At 42.8% G+C, this 15,160-nt stretch overlaps 1 protein-coding gene across 6 annotated transcripts in view; it reads left to right on the forward strand.

The window, feature by feature from the left end:
- LOC128878620 (polypyrimidine tract-binding protein 2) overlaps nt 1-15,160 on the forward strand; it is a 262,210-nt gene that overhangs the window by 41,466 nt on the left and 205,584 nt on the right. For 4 of the 6 annotated variants that reach the window (XM_054126939.1, XM_054126942.1, XM_054126943.1 and 1 more), the window contains exon 1: nt 12,962-13,572. The exons of 1 other annotated variant lie outside the window; for it this stretch is intronic. The gene's annotated coding sequence lies outside the window, so the exon portion shown is untranslated. Of the gene's footprint in view, nt 1-12,961; nt 13,573-13,594; nt 13,902-15,160 lie in introns of those variants that run through there. One more of the 6 variants, XM_054126941.1, reaches the window with a different exon arrangement.

Raw genomic sequence — 15,160 nt, forward strand, 5'->3', positions numbered from 1 at the left:
AGAGCATTCAGGGGTGAAATATCAGAGGTCCAAGTGTGAATAATACATGGGAAGTTCATCCAGGAAAAATAGCTTCCGTGTCCCCGATTCGCTTCGCGCTTATGGCAGTCGAAACTTGCAGAGTAAATATACCCACACTGTAATCTTGCAAGAAGCATTCTTGAAAAGAAATACACGAAAGGAATATTTATTCTTATTCTAATTTTCTCTCGATCGAATAAAATACAAAGTTACATACATTTTATTGCAAAAAAAAAGAAAACCAAGTAGTTTCGGGTATACAGTATCCACAGTTGGAGTACCGCGAGGGAAAATTGAAAAAGAAATATCCTTCGGAGCACGTTAATCCGGAATGATGCATATTTAATGCCTTCTAGCTGTAATATAATGCAGTTTCAGCACCGGGTTACCATTAATTATTAATCACCTTCAAGAAGACATTTTCCGCCTGAAGTTACCATCAAAGGAATTAACAATTACCTTCCTTCTGGCGGAGTGGTATCAAGTTTTTCTCGTGCGACGCGTTTGGTTCTCCGTTTCCTGAAGGTGAAATTAACCAAGAGAAAGAGAAACGTTGGAAATAAAAAGGGTGGAAACGGAAACCCTTTGGCGGGTCCTGAAGTTGCCCGGCGGTTTCGAAGCCTGCGAAGCACGCCGGATATCCCTTTAATTTTGCGTAAAGGCGGTCTTAAGTTGCGGATCCGCTTGGGGAAGTAAAAAGACGGAAGCCGCTGGGGCGCTTTCGTTGCATGAAAGTGAAAATATACGTTAAAGCAACAGCTTCCGCGGTCTCGTTTGCACGCTCTTGCGACTTACAAAGAGTTTGGCAAGTGGTGCACGAACATTTTTTCACTAGATATATTCTTAACACTCGGATGGACCACGAAGGGAGGATTATTCATTTAGAGAAACGAGAATAATCCTACGTTACACGAAACATGTAAGGTTGCGATCGGTCAGATGACTAGCTTAGAGCTAAGGTCTATTGATGCAAAACTATCGAATACAGGGCCCCGCGAAACATTGGCACGAATATTCACGAGTGTCTATCGCGATTCGTTGAATTGACTACGTTTCTAAAAAATAGATGGCTAGCTCAAGCAAACGAATTAAAGTTGATCTTTGGTCTACAGAGGAACATTATAGCCAAAGAGTAACGTAGCCTGGGTTATGGGTTCGTGAAATAAATATGCCCTCAGAGGCTCTCAGCCATCTTGATACATCGAACTTGCACCATCCAACGATCCAACGGAGGATCCAAAACGATCCTCTTGAAAATGACCTTATCGGCGGAGTCGAATCTGTATCCTCAGGTATAGAGAATGCATCATTTAGCGTATACCGTGTACATGCAACGGCACGGTGCACTGGAAAGCACTGCACTCCGGTGATGCATTGTCCCAGGAGATTAATGTATCGCGGCGCACAGTTTGTTAGAGTGAATAACGACCGGTTGCAATAATGATATTGCCATTAAACTGTCCGCGAAAGTTTCGTTTTCGCGGTTAGGGGGCTCGGCTAGATCACGAGCTTGATTGATTCGAACCGACAGCTCGATCCTGTCGGCTGGTCTCTCGTTAGCGTGAACCGAGTTTCTGGCAAATCCTACCTATCGTTGATGTGCCCATAAAAAACGTACGATGGTGCGCCACAGCTAAAATAACTGTGAATTTATATTCAATCATTTGTAACTCTGGTTTAAAAGTCCAGCTGTAGCTAAAAAGTTAATAAAGGAATTCCCTTAGCCCAGCTACTAGTTTTTATCATTTATTTAGTTTACTTCTTGATTCTGTCAAGTTGTCTTCGGTAGTTGCAAAAAGGTATCGATGGTAGATGAATACTTGATAGTCCAAAAGTCATACGGTTATTCTTAATAGATAAATAGGGAGTCTACTTTAGAAAGGCACAGAATTACTAACTACGTTTCTATTATTAAACGAGAAGGTATACACCAGAGTGAAAGAAAGAGACCCTCGTCAGAGTTAACGCTGCAGGCGAGCGCGTACAACGGGCTGCGTGCATGAAGGCACAGATACCTGATTGTTGCCAGCTATGCTCTGACGTTGTTACATATTCGGGGTCAAACAATGAAGCCCCAGGAGGAGTTTCTTTTGTAAATCGATAGAGCATTCGATGCACTTTCCCTGCAAGACGCAATGCGACTGCTGAAGGCAAACAGAACGCTGACAACGTCACCCAGAGACGCAGTCATCATCCCAGGATACACCCAAAGATTTCGCGACAAGGAACAACTAACGATACTTTTGACACTTTGTAAAATTAAACACTCTTCGACATTTATTTGTTTTTACACTACTGAGATCATTGTTTCCTTTATGGTGAGTTGAAGAAGTTGCTTCAAAATCTAAAGCAGAATAGTTAAGAGTGTTCGCGACTCTATAATCGTAGTTGGCTGGTTTAAGCTACAGGGATTCAGGAGGAAACGCAAACGAGAAAATGGGGTCGGAGAGGAGCCATAGAACGATACAGGATGGAGAATTCGCTGTACGTAGTAATAGAATAGTAAATACTTCATTAGTGCGTTACTGCGCCCTTGTGACCAGTCGGTCAGAGAGAAATCGTGGCACGGGTTAAATGAACCAGGCGTATCCCCTGCCATGCGTTCCCGCTACCTTTCTTTTCATTTTGTTATGCTCGCACAGAGGAATAGTGAGTAAGCCACTCGCGCTTATTTTAAGGAATAATAGGGGTGGATGTGCATTTTCTGTGCAAATGTAATTCGTTTCACTTGTAGAAAACGAATTAAAATTCTTTTCAAGTATCACTTTATGTACGACGTCCATAGCAAACCTATACAAGTCCCTCGCATCCCTGGCATCTTCCAAATATCTGGGAAAAATGAATAAAATTTCAGTCTCATGTCTAAGAAGTTGCACTTTATTGTTCGAACAATCTTCCGTCGCGAGTTATATCGATTACCAGGTTTCACCACGTGGAAATTGCTGCGAGTGGACACTTTTTTGGATCTCTGTTGTCTAGGTTCTTCTTATATTCCAACAGTCGATAGAATTATACTTTTGTTTCGGCATGATAATTTTCCAGAAACGCATCTCTTGCGGAAGAATCAATCATGCCTACGGCAGGGCCGAAGTGTATGCAGAAGATCGCACCCGAGGTACGAATAGGTATGCATAGAGGGTGGCCGCGGTTGACCGGGTTTTGCACAGCGAAATTTCCATTGAACGATGCGGATACGCCGACGCGGGTCAACGCGTGCAAAGCGTGTATGTGCAACGGTGCACTCACACGCGCGAACAACCTTGGTATAAATAGTTGGTGGCCGCGGAAAATTATGCGAGGGATAACAATCCGAGTGACGAATTTACGACTAATGATTTCTCATTCCGATTTCATCGGTTTTTATTGCTTTGAAAAAGAGGGAACGGTATTTAAAGGGAGCGTGACGTTGAGAGCAGAGTTTATGGGAAGGAAAGTTAAAGAACCCGAAGTTGTCACTGCTCTTTCGATTTCTGATTCTGTGGCTGCTCATCTAGGCATTTTACAACAACTACTAATTTCCATGTAAATCTGAAAACTGTTCAATAAATGAGATCGAGGAGAACAGTTTCCACGTTTGACATGGGTGGACCGTATTTGGCGGCATATTGGAAACTAATCAAACGTCCTGTCATCATCGACATGTCATCAATCTCGATCATGCACGCAGAGACGTATAGCAGTTAAGATCATAACGGATGCCTCGCTTGAGATCAAAGTTACTGCTAAGTGGACTGCCAAACGTTGCCATGGAAATTGTTAGGTCACGTCTTCCACGATGTAATCCAACGTGTGATGTCGCTATATTACATACATTTCAACCATTTATGGAATTGAATCTTGACTGAACAGGTAGTCGATGTATTAAAAAAAAAAAATTGCTTTTAGAGAAATTACAATTAAAGGAGTAGCTACAGAAGCACTTTAAAATATGAAAGAGAAATAAAGGATATTGTAGCTCCATCAAATTTCTTACAATTTCCAATTCAGGGACACTTTTTACATTCAACAAAAACGATTGTAAAACGCTCGCATAAGCGAAGAGTGACTCGCGCGACATCGCAGCGGATAGTGCGAGAGCCCGCATATCAAATGGTGCGTATCACGAGATACAAGCAATTCCCATCAACCAATATTGTCATGTGGGTAATGAACGGCCGTGTGTTGAATAAACATGCGGCCAGAGGACACTTGGACTCGTACAGAGAGCGCTCCTGCCTTTTGCAACCGAGGATTCACAGACGCGATGCCCGCAGGACTTCCCCTACCTTCCTGAGTATAGAAAAAGTCGCCAGTTACTGCAAATATTCATTTCTTACAATTTCTTACAACTTTATCATGTGTTATTGTTACTAAACATAGTAACGAAAGGATTGCTTTAAATAATCAAAGTGTTATAAAAAGAATTCGTCGGCCAAATTGATCTGCTTGGTAATTGTAGATCTCCGCGATCACGGCATGATGTCGGCTTTATTGGTTGTAATAGGTGACATCGTCCCACGTTGAGCCCACAAAGAGGGAATCGGGAATTCCCTAGAAGCTTCTCTCCCAGCGATCCTGAAATGGAAACAGGCAGTCCGAGTCTGACGTCTGCTGTCGGGAGCTTGACAATGAGATAAGCATGACCATCTTGCGGGGGTTGCTAAGCTAAACCGATATCCTATGTGTTTTGGATACGCAAGGACCGCTAGGATGTCTGCTTTGACGACATGCGTCACTAAATGCGTCTTGTGTCAACGGACGTGGCCGATATAAAGAAGATTTGTTTTAAAGGGAAAGAATTGCTGTAGCTTTTCACAAGCTTCCGTATCCAGGTTCTGAGCCTTCAGGCTTATTGCAACTTAACATCTCGAATAAATTTATTTTTCACGTTCAATGGTTGAGAATGTTGGATCATTTTATAGGAATAGACACGTTTCCCAGAAATTTTGAAAAACAATGTACACCACTTTGTCACCTTTCTCCGCTTTTGTTCTTGCGGAGTTAATTGATTTGCCAAGCGAGGGGTTCAAATATCCTCAACGGTTCCCACGAATTTCAGAGAGTGCATTGCCTTTGACGAAGTCCCGACGAGAACAAAGACGCACGCGAACATAAGAGGGTGGGGGACAGTACAGGGGGGAAGGTTGCGATAAAAGTGTAAACCTCCTGCGGCGTTACTCGTCTAGCCACCCTCGAGCCTCGTCGAATCAACCCCGTCGGTGGAAAAGTTCCCGTTTACGAGCGGACCCGTGTGACTGCGTCGCTCTTATTATTCCTGACGTGTTAATTAATTGCGTGGGTGGGCGTCGCGAGATGCAAAGGAAACTAACGACTATTCGCGCGTAACTCACTCTTCCTCGTCTGCGTGACAGATTAAACGCGACGCGTTCAGAGAAACGCGGATTAAAAGGAAAAGATTAATTTTATGATATCAAAATTGTTCGATTTTTTATGCAAAGACTTAAAAAGTCTTCAGCACACAATTATGACGTAACATACAACTGTTCCATTCTCTTCCATCTTGTATTAAGTGCAGAGGAAACTCGTGCTCCGGCTGGTAGACTTTCTCTTAGAAGTCAAACTCGATACAAATTACCAGGTCGCAATTTTGACCCTGTCGGCGAACAACGTCTTCCTTCCCGAGGATTTCCATAACTATTAGGGAAAACTTGGAACCAGTACCGTCTCGACAAATCCGTCGAAACATTGAGCACCGGTTGTCCGTTCTCCAAACTTTCGTTGTTAACAGCGACAAGCTTCAACCCCTGGGGGCAATTTCGTTTCAGCGGGGTGCTTCATAAATTTCTCTACCGATTAACAAGTTCTGACGATACTCATCTCTCTCTCCCGTTTTTTCTTTTATCATGTCGCGTCCACCCTCGTTTACCGGCGAATCCGACTGCGACTGTCGAGGAGGAACTCCCTGGACGGATAACCAAGTTTTCGTCGTGGCTCTTTATTGAGAAATCTTCTGATGGGTAGCGAGCCAACGATAGAAATTGTTCGGTCCTTTCATTGTTATCTCTGGCACGGTGAAACACGATGTATACTTTAATCTCGACGAAAAACGTTCGTTCTTCTTCGCGTTCTCCTCCCTTTCAGCCTCGTTCCCTTTCTTCCTACTTCTGAAGACTCGTACCGGAAGTTCCATTGTTACCAAGCGTGCAGACCGTTCGACGAATGGAGAGAGACGATTTCTGAGCGCAGCCATTCTTGAATTATTGGAATCTTCGTGATTTGAAATGCGTAAAGTGGTGGGAAATTGTCGAGTACCTCTGTTCCAGATCGGTTTTACGAATTTATAAACGTGAATTTCAACGTCTCGAGCAGAACTGCCCAACGAACCACTTTCTTCTTCTGAATGTATCGAGCGAAGTTCGCGTTGGAAACAACTTTTAGTGAGACAATTGTTCCTTAATGTTTGAAGAAGTTTTTCAATGTCAAGGCGCAGTTTGAAATTAAACGAGCGAATTTGACATCAACAGTGCCACTTGTTCGTCCTTCGTTCGTTTCAGGCATGGAAACGCCCTCTTGGTGGAAACGTGGAGAACGCCAGAGGGATCGCACGATCGCTGCTTAAACGTGCCGAACTTTTGGCGGAACTGTTATTGGGAAGTCAAACATTCAGCGGTGCGAAGCCAGGAAAAGTTGGCCGCGAGCCCAGGCTGGGCTCCTCTGGCGTGGGTACAGACGGACAACAGGCGCACGTTCCGTATTAGAGGGAAAGAGATAGCCAGTAGGAAGAAGAATGAAAGGCTGGTCCGCAACAAGTCGCGTCGCGCGACAGAGTTTGACACCGTGGTTAATTAACTCGCTATCACGTCGGATCCACGATTGCCTTGTCTGCGGCAATTAATGCGAATTCGTTTGTGGAATATATCCCCTGAATACTCCCTCGCGATTTATGAACCTAATTGCGGGTATCCCTCATGCTTCAAGACTGCTCTTTAGCGCCAGGCTCATACTTCATTTTTGATCCGCTTGGGATTTATAGTTACCGAGCAATGGCTCTTTGAAACCCTCGTGCAGTGTTTCAGGAATTTTTGTAAGACTGCTTTCTGAATACCTTTTGCATTTTTGTAATTCCAGCCATACCAAGCGATCAAAAATTCGATGCATATATGCAAATATTGTACTCTACCTACGCACACTAAGTTTCATTGAATTTGCATTGTTCAATCACGGGATATCGGCGAAAAACCGAGTTTCGCGCCTGCATCTATCGGGCAGCTTCTACACAGCGTGGGTACAGCAGAGGTAATTCTGTACGCAAAAGGGAGTAAAAAATCTATAATAAAATGTTTCCACGTAATGCTTTCTAACTTGATATAAATTCATCTATAAACATACAATTTTGTTAGATGTTTCACTAGTTACGTTGCGTTTATAAATACAAGAACATACACTCGTCATCTAATCAAAGTGTCTATGTTTATGGGGGTCATTGATCGGTGAATACAGCGTCCAATTGGTCGACTGATTAATTTCAAAGTGGGAGGACGGTGCTCCAGAGGGCGTTTAAATAGATAACTCGTATCTCTGTTACTGGTTCAGTAGCTTCACTCTTCTATTGCTTCAGCTGTCCTTGTAACTTGGTCTGACAGTGTCTTTTATAAACTTTTGATGTTCTACTGAAGCTCATTGGAAGCCAACTAATCGGATGGAGCTCCTATAGTATCGACACCTTCAGTTCTAACTGGCCAAGACTTTTTCTGGGTTCAGATCATTCGGGAAGAGTACTTAGACTACACCGTGAAACTTTGCCAGTGGCTGAGAGTGGTGGTTGGGCCGTTGATAATTAAGACACCCGTCGAATCGCAAGTGGCAGCCAATTTTCCAACCACCAGGCTAGAAGAGTATATATCATTTAGCTGCCAACGGTCCACGTTAGCGTAATTAATGGGTTATCATAGAAGATCGATGCTCTAGCAGGGTCCAGCGTAGAGTACCGTCTGAATTTATTATTATCGCGACGCCTGGTGACGAGACACCGAGGAAGAAGAAGAGCAAAATGTAAGTGGAGAGAAGGACAAGCTGGTCAATTAATTAACCGGCAGACGGATAGCAGATGGTGCATACCGTAGGAACGGACTGGCGCGGGGAACTGTTGAGAGCGAAAAGAGAAAGAGCCAGAGACGATTATGGCCTATGCCGAGCCTTGTTCTTCGCCTCCTTTAGGCATCGACCTTCTTAATGAACGGCGAAGAAGCGATTACTTAATTTAGATTAATTTCAATTCCCCCGTTTCTCGCGCTGGCAAGATTCCTTTGGAATTTTACCCAAACACTTTTTCCTCAGAACTGAGATGGTTCGTCTTACACTGGAGAAAGTTCATTGGAACAAAAACTTTTAATGACGTATACAATAGTATATTTTATCGAGAAGCTCAAAATTCAAAATTGGACTCAGATGCGCCTGACGCTCTGCAACCCGCGCGTGAGCGTGAGACATATCATGGCGACTTCAGTGATGGCGGTTAGGGGCAAGAAAGAATGATTCTTTTGCAAGAATTTTTACGTCGCGTAACAAATAAGTGCGGAACATTTTATCAGCATAGTGTGTCATTTGATCTCTAAATAAGCTGGCTGCAAGATTTGACTTTTCGCCCTGGAATACAACCGTTGGGGTCATAACAATACACAAACGAGATTACGAGCACTCGAGGAGGATTCTTTTCCGCCATGTTTCCTTGCTTTCTTTTCTTGCTGAAAGGTAGACAGCGCTGAATCCCGTATCTTACCCGGTGAAACGCTAAACGCCGCTTTCAACGTGCGAATTAAGATTTATCGCGCGCCCCGTTTGACCGAGAAGCCTTTTCGCGCGGTAAAGTCACGACGGAGACTTATGAGTTTCAACTACCAACGGCAAGGGCTCACGCTTAGGCCACTCATGAAACAACATGCAATATGAACGTTTTCGTGGACAGGTAAATACAGATACGGACCTCGGAGACTATACTTCATATGCTTTTTATTATCCAGACACAACATTCTAGGAATATACAAAGATTCATTTAGATATACATCTTTTGAGAAATGCAACAAAAAGAATCGGTTTGTAAAAACTTTTTCAGTGATTTGCACCTTTAAAAGTTAGATCTGGATCGGGATCATTTTCAGAGTTAGAAAATAGTTGGAGCTTGAATGAGCAATCTACAGCAATTCATACGAGCTGGCTTCACAGTTATTAGGCGATTGCCGTGCACTGGTTGAACACAGAACGCATTGGTGTATTTTGGGACGCGTCCAGCATGAAATGGTAATTTAGAGCGGGCGCCGCGTCTTCATTACCCGTAATGCATAACAGTTTTACTCGGTTCTTTCGGTTCTAGTGATCCGTGATAAGTGAATTATCGACGGTTCGATAGGGATTCGCCATTATAAAAATAGAGGTTCTGTACCAGCACGCTAATGCCGTAATAATGTTACCAATTTATCGGTAATTAAAGCCTCCGCGCGAGGCACGCGGTATTCCGGTTTAATTAAACTTTTCTGTATTGTTACTGTCGATCGTTAATCCGATGCAACCGGAGCTGGATAGTACGTTATTACCTGAAATTCTGCACCAATAAGGTTTCGTCATACAGCGTTCAAAGCGTGACAGGTACGCAAGCCATTGAATACGTTAAAATTCGATGCTTGTACCAACTATAACTCGCATCGTAAATACAGTTACAAAGGTACCTTTGCTAGGTTCATATACCACATTTTACATAGTTATATAATTTCGTGTTTATAAATGTGGCGAAACTTCCATGTAGACTCGTGTCAAATGCAACGATATGTCAAACTATACGCAGAAGATCAACAAGCTCCTATGTTATCATAATCAAATTCAAAGTGACTGGACTAAATATACTTTGTATACATTTGAGCGACAGTGAAAAATAGTGAGATCGAATAAGAAAGAGAGACAAGCATATGGAAATAATTTTGGCACAGCTTTAGGCAATTATGTTACGTTACACGAAGCAGTATTGTACATGTCATTTGAAAGTCATTAATTCAAAGGATATTACACGTTTCAATGAGGTGTGAACATTCTTTTATGTTAGTTTATCTCTGGTTCATAAATACTTCACTCTCTCACGATGTTTGCATTTCTAAACAAAATTCAAGATGGCAAACTCTGGCTGCAGGAGTCTCCACGAATTTGCATTTCGTAATAAAGTTTAATTGTCTCCTAAAATTATGAATCTGCTTCGCGAAGCAGCCTTCGTCCAGGACGAAATTCAAAATTCAGTTAGAACTGACTAACTCCTTTCTCAAAAAGAAAGTAATCATCCAACCATATAGAGCACCGTACAGAGGGAAACTCTGGTACTTTTTAAATTCTAGTTCTAACTGCGCGTGCGCATTATACAGCGCGGCTGAATTTAGAGCGAAATTCAAATACAAACTTTGTAAAAATCCTGAAAACACCTTGCAACAATCCAACATGGCAGGACACCCAGTACATTGGGCCTAATATAGCACATTTCGAGGACAATCATCCGTTTGCCACTAGCACAGGAGGACATCCAGAAACCTGTTCGCCGCGTGTGCGCAAATACTATTCCTCCAGGCAAGAGTTTACACGCAAAAGGTGGCTCGTCCTTTGTGTATGCGGCGAGCAGGATCCTATAGGTATGTTCCCATGCAGGCGCGTCTCAGGGCCGTGCCCTTCACCGTCGTGCCCTTCCCCCAGATTCCTTTGTTCGACGACTTCGCCTAACGTTACATAAATTTAGTATTATTAAATACAGCCTTTATGTAATCGAAATATTCGAATGGGCCATTGTTAGCAATCTTGGTATTTTACGTCTGCCGTTGCGCAATAACTGCGTTACGTGGTTTTATATAACCAACGCTAGAATCTAACAAATGACATTCCAGTATAATTTGCCAATAGTAGTTAGATATTACATTGTATATGGTCAGTAGGGAATTCCGAGAAACGATGGACGGTGGTTGGCATTTTATTTTATAATCGTGCAATGCAGTTTCCTTACGTTGCGATGCGTAACGCGTTACTTTTTTATCCTACTCCACGCGGACAACTCGACGGTTTAAGGCTGTTCACACTGCGCGATGCGTGGCGTTTGAGTTGCTGAAACAGACTACTTTCTTTGGATCGATGAATGAAGGACGAGTTATTCTTTTTGTCTAATTTTCCTTCGTTGTAACTTCATCTGTTCCTCAATATATATCCTGATGTTTTTCAATTTTCTACGTTTTTTCAAAGGTTTGCTATCAACATTGCACGTAACAAACGATCCAACGAATTGTTATGTACCGGGCCGAGAAACTTAGAGTCCTATTGTGACTTAAAAATACAATATTCGTGGATGATGATGGGACCTTCGACTACTGTTTGACGTCATTAAATTACGTCGCAACGTTCCTGAAATATTGCTGTAACATCACAGCAACATTAAAAAAAAAAGGTTACAATATTGCTACAACGTTTCTGCAATATTTCAATGCAACATTTCACGCGCCATTTTGTCCAATAATATCCATTTGACCCGTGGTATCGTCTTCGAGAAGTTGAAACTGTTTCCTCAAGTTTTGTAGCAAATGGCGTCGAAAAAAGAATGGACTCGCAGAAAATATCGGCCATTCCGTTCCTCCAGGGCTGAAGTTTGAGTGTCTTGCGGCAACTCCAGCAAGACGAGAACAGTCGTGTGAAAAGGCCTTTAGGTGTGCGAATCGCCAGCAGCGGAGACGCACGAGTGCCTTCTTTTCCTTTAGACCTGTACTTCCTCTCTTATGCAGGGTACCCCTACACAAAGCGGCGTTTTCTACGCGGCTTCGAGCCACGCTGTGCAAGGTCTCCCGTTCGTTCCCCTCCCGCCCGAACCCCTTGCTCCTCGACCCCCCTCGACCATTTTCATACCATCTTCCCTCTTTCTCGTTCTACCATTCATTTCTCTGGCCCTCATCGTGCCCTCTCGGTTCCTCAGCTTGTTCCCTCGTATTCTTTTCGCCTATGCGACCATGTGCACGTGCATACACCGGGTGTCATGAAATCGGAGTGAATTTATTCTCTGACTACACTGTACTTGCGATAAAATTGAAAAGATTGCAGCTGTTTGTCAGTGAAAAAACGTATTTTCTGATTTCTGACTCATAATCTCTTTTAGGGGCGGCAGGGGTGCACATTAAGAGTTCAACTTTGAGAATATTATAGGTGTGCTTTAAAATATATTTATTTGCCAAAGTCGAAGACAAACTTGATGTACTTCCCGTATCCAGATGAACTGCATGAAAAAAGATAGAAACATAAATTTGTCAACAGCTGAAACAGTAAACAAAAGTAATGATGAATCCTTCTTGGTCCAAAGCGTTCGTAGCATTTAGAAAATGATTGTTGGTGGTTTTGGGTTACAAAGCACACTTTGAAATGTGTTCACGTGCTGGATATTTTACTTTAGATACAAAATTTAATCAGAAATCCTGAATTCGGAGTCAAAAGACACCCTGTATACACTTCGGAGTACTACAGATGAGTTTGTATGCCGTATCGCATCTCAATACACCAATACACCTCCCAGCAGGAGACGGAGAAACGTTTGCAGACAGAGAAAGAAGAAGAAGAAGAAGAAGAAGAAGAAGAAGTAGAAGAAGAAGAAGAAGAAGAAGAAGAAGAGGAAGAAGAACGGAGACTCGACTCGACTCGGCTGTTGCCGGCTGTGAGTTTCCCCCACTGTCGGTCTTCAGCATGCCTCCCCTACATTGCCCCTCCAGAATGGTCGCTTCAATCACCCCACGTCCCTGCGGCGGGTCGCCATATTTCCCCCTCTGACCTCTCCGCAGCGTCGTGCAGCCGAGTCGAGTGGTCGGCACCATTCTGCTCCCCACCTCCCTCGCCCATCGCCTCCTTCCCACTCTAGGTTTTCCATCTCGCTCTGTTCCCCTCTCCCTTCGGCTCCTCTCGTGGCGTGCCACGACTCGTGGCGAAGTTTTAGCGTCGCCTACCTCTACTCGTGGCGTGCCTACAACTCTTAGCCGGATCTATTACGCGCAGTTTTCGTGTTCGCGCGACGTTTCGCGTTTTTTTTCCATCGTCGTTCATCTATTTTTCGCGTCCTACCGATCGTGTGTGCCGGTCGACGAGTACCGCGAGTTCTCCAGTGTATTAACATCTAATTGTGAGCAAGGTGACGTCGTCGAGAGCCTTTCAAACGCGTCACGCAGTTACTCCGAACGAAAGAACGCAATTTTTCGACCACGGAAGTCCGCGAAAGTTCCTCGTGTCGAGGCGTCTAACCTACAAAATTGTCTCGTGACAACCTAAACGCCGGCGGCTGCGTCCTGACTCGTCCGTGTGACGTCTCCGATTCCACATATTCTCGCGCGGTCGCATAATCACTTGGCGCATAGGGCGTGCGCGAAAATCGTCATTTTTTTAAAATAGTGCTCAATCTTGATCGTCGTTATCACGTTGCGTCGTTTTGGAAGTTGTGACCGTTTGTTGTGTTTATTGTGCCAAGGATATTTCCCAGCTTGTGCGACGTGCTAGCCGATCCCTTCTCAGCTGCTCCGTTTTGGATACGATCTTCTCATCGATCAACGTCCTACCGTTTGCACGGTTAGTATATTTATCTATTTCTTTGTGGATATCCGTCGAAGCGGGTCGAGATTGTCGTTGCGTTGTGAACGACTCCGGAACGAATAAAGGTGTTTTCTCATGAAGTCTCGGATCGCGGCGGCGTCAGCCATGCGCGCGTGCTCCAAAATCATAGCGTGTATATACATACCCCGCCGGTAGGTCGTGGGATTCAAGGGCGCATGTCCAACGACCATTCGGTGATACTCTGTTCCATTCAAACGTGCTGGATATTTAAATTGAATATATAGCGAGTTGGGAAACTTTTCGAACGGTATAGAGTGAAAGACTTGATATTTAGGAAACTTCGGGTAAGTTAGAAATTGTGAAACGATTTTATTTCTGTGGCAACGTATACGTAACTTGAACGTATATGCTCGAGTGACTTCCATTTTGTAAACAATGTTTACAAAATATTTCCTGGTGGAAAAGTATATATATATATTGACTAAACAAATCTTTTTTTATCTAAAAGAAATACACATTTATTTGTTACTGCTAATGATAGAGTGTATTGTATGTTTTTATTTTATTTTTTTGTTTACTTTTTTTATTTGTATGGTTTCTGTATTTCAATATGTAAAAAAAAAAAACAATTCCCGCGGAAGAGACTCGAACTACGAATGAAATGAAATGAACCTCTAGCTGCTACTTTAAAAACTGTTTTTTGTTTTTCAAAATTACTTCTTCTGCGCATGACCGAACTCTATAAACTTTCATAATCAATAGTATGTTAATTAAGGCTCATTGAGACAAATGCTCCGGGGGTCGTCGTACAAATTCAAAGACCATTGATAATAATATAATGTAAATTTTGAGCTGGAAAAACAGTAAAATAAATGTGGGATATTTTCAGTTCTGAGATAATTACATTTCGTAGTTCGTGAGGTACAGTTTAATATCAAATCATCTCGATATTAGAAGAAGAGTTCTCGTGACCCACTAAATTCCTATTGTGATATTTGTACAGAGCTGAATATTATTCGATAATTTGTTAGGTTGTATACACGTATGGTTACACATATGTATAGTCTTCGTACATGTAGTTACGTGGCTTGATCGAGAAATGACGAGTCTGGTTCTTCGAACTCGAAGCTCGCGTGTACGCGACTATGGTCTCCAATGGGTCCAATACCCTCGCACGTGGTTCCGATACGTGGGTGAAAAGTATCGATCACACCTAGGCCGAAGTAAGATATTTTTGTACAAGGCACGTACAGGGTGATCTGAAAGAAAGATTTGGGGCTTCCAAGTCATAGTATTTGGTTAACATGTTACGCGTTACGCTTAGTTTTTGTTTCAATTAGTTATTCCAAGTGAAAAGAAATGTATATTTTGTTGGACAACAGTTCACTACAAAGTCTTCCAACAATGAAACAATAAACTAATCGTATAGCAGCACCGATAGTGTTTTATTCTATTTGATAATCGTTGCTGTGAAGACATTGTAACATTATAAGTCCGATGTATATAGCTGTTGTGATTATTTGAAGAATATTGTTAATATTTAACGAATGAAATAGCAGCTTTGTGTGATGTTGGTCGTTGGAGAGGTCAAGTAAATATAAAG

This window comes from Hylaeus volcanicus, chromosome 6 (assembly GCF_026283585.1).
Source record: "Hylaeus volcanicus isolate JK05 chromosome 6, UHH_iyHylVolc1.0_haploid, whole genome shotgun sequence".
In the NCBI taxonomy this organism is placed as follows: Eukaryota; Metazoa; Arthropoda; class Insecta; order Hymenoptera; family Colletidae; genus Hylaeus; species Hylaeus volcanicus.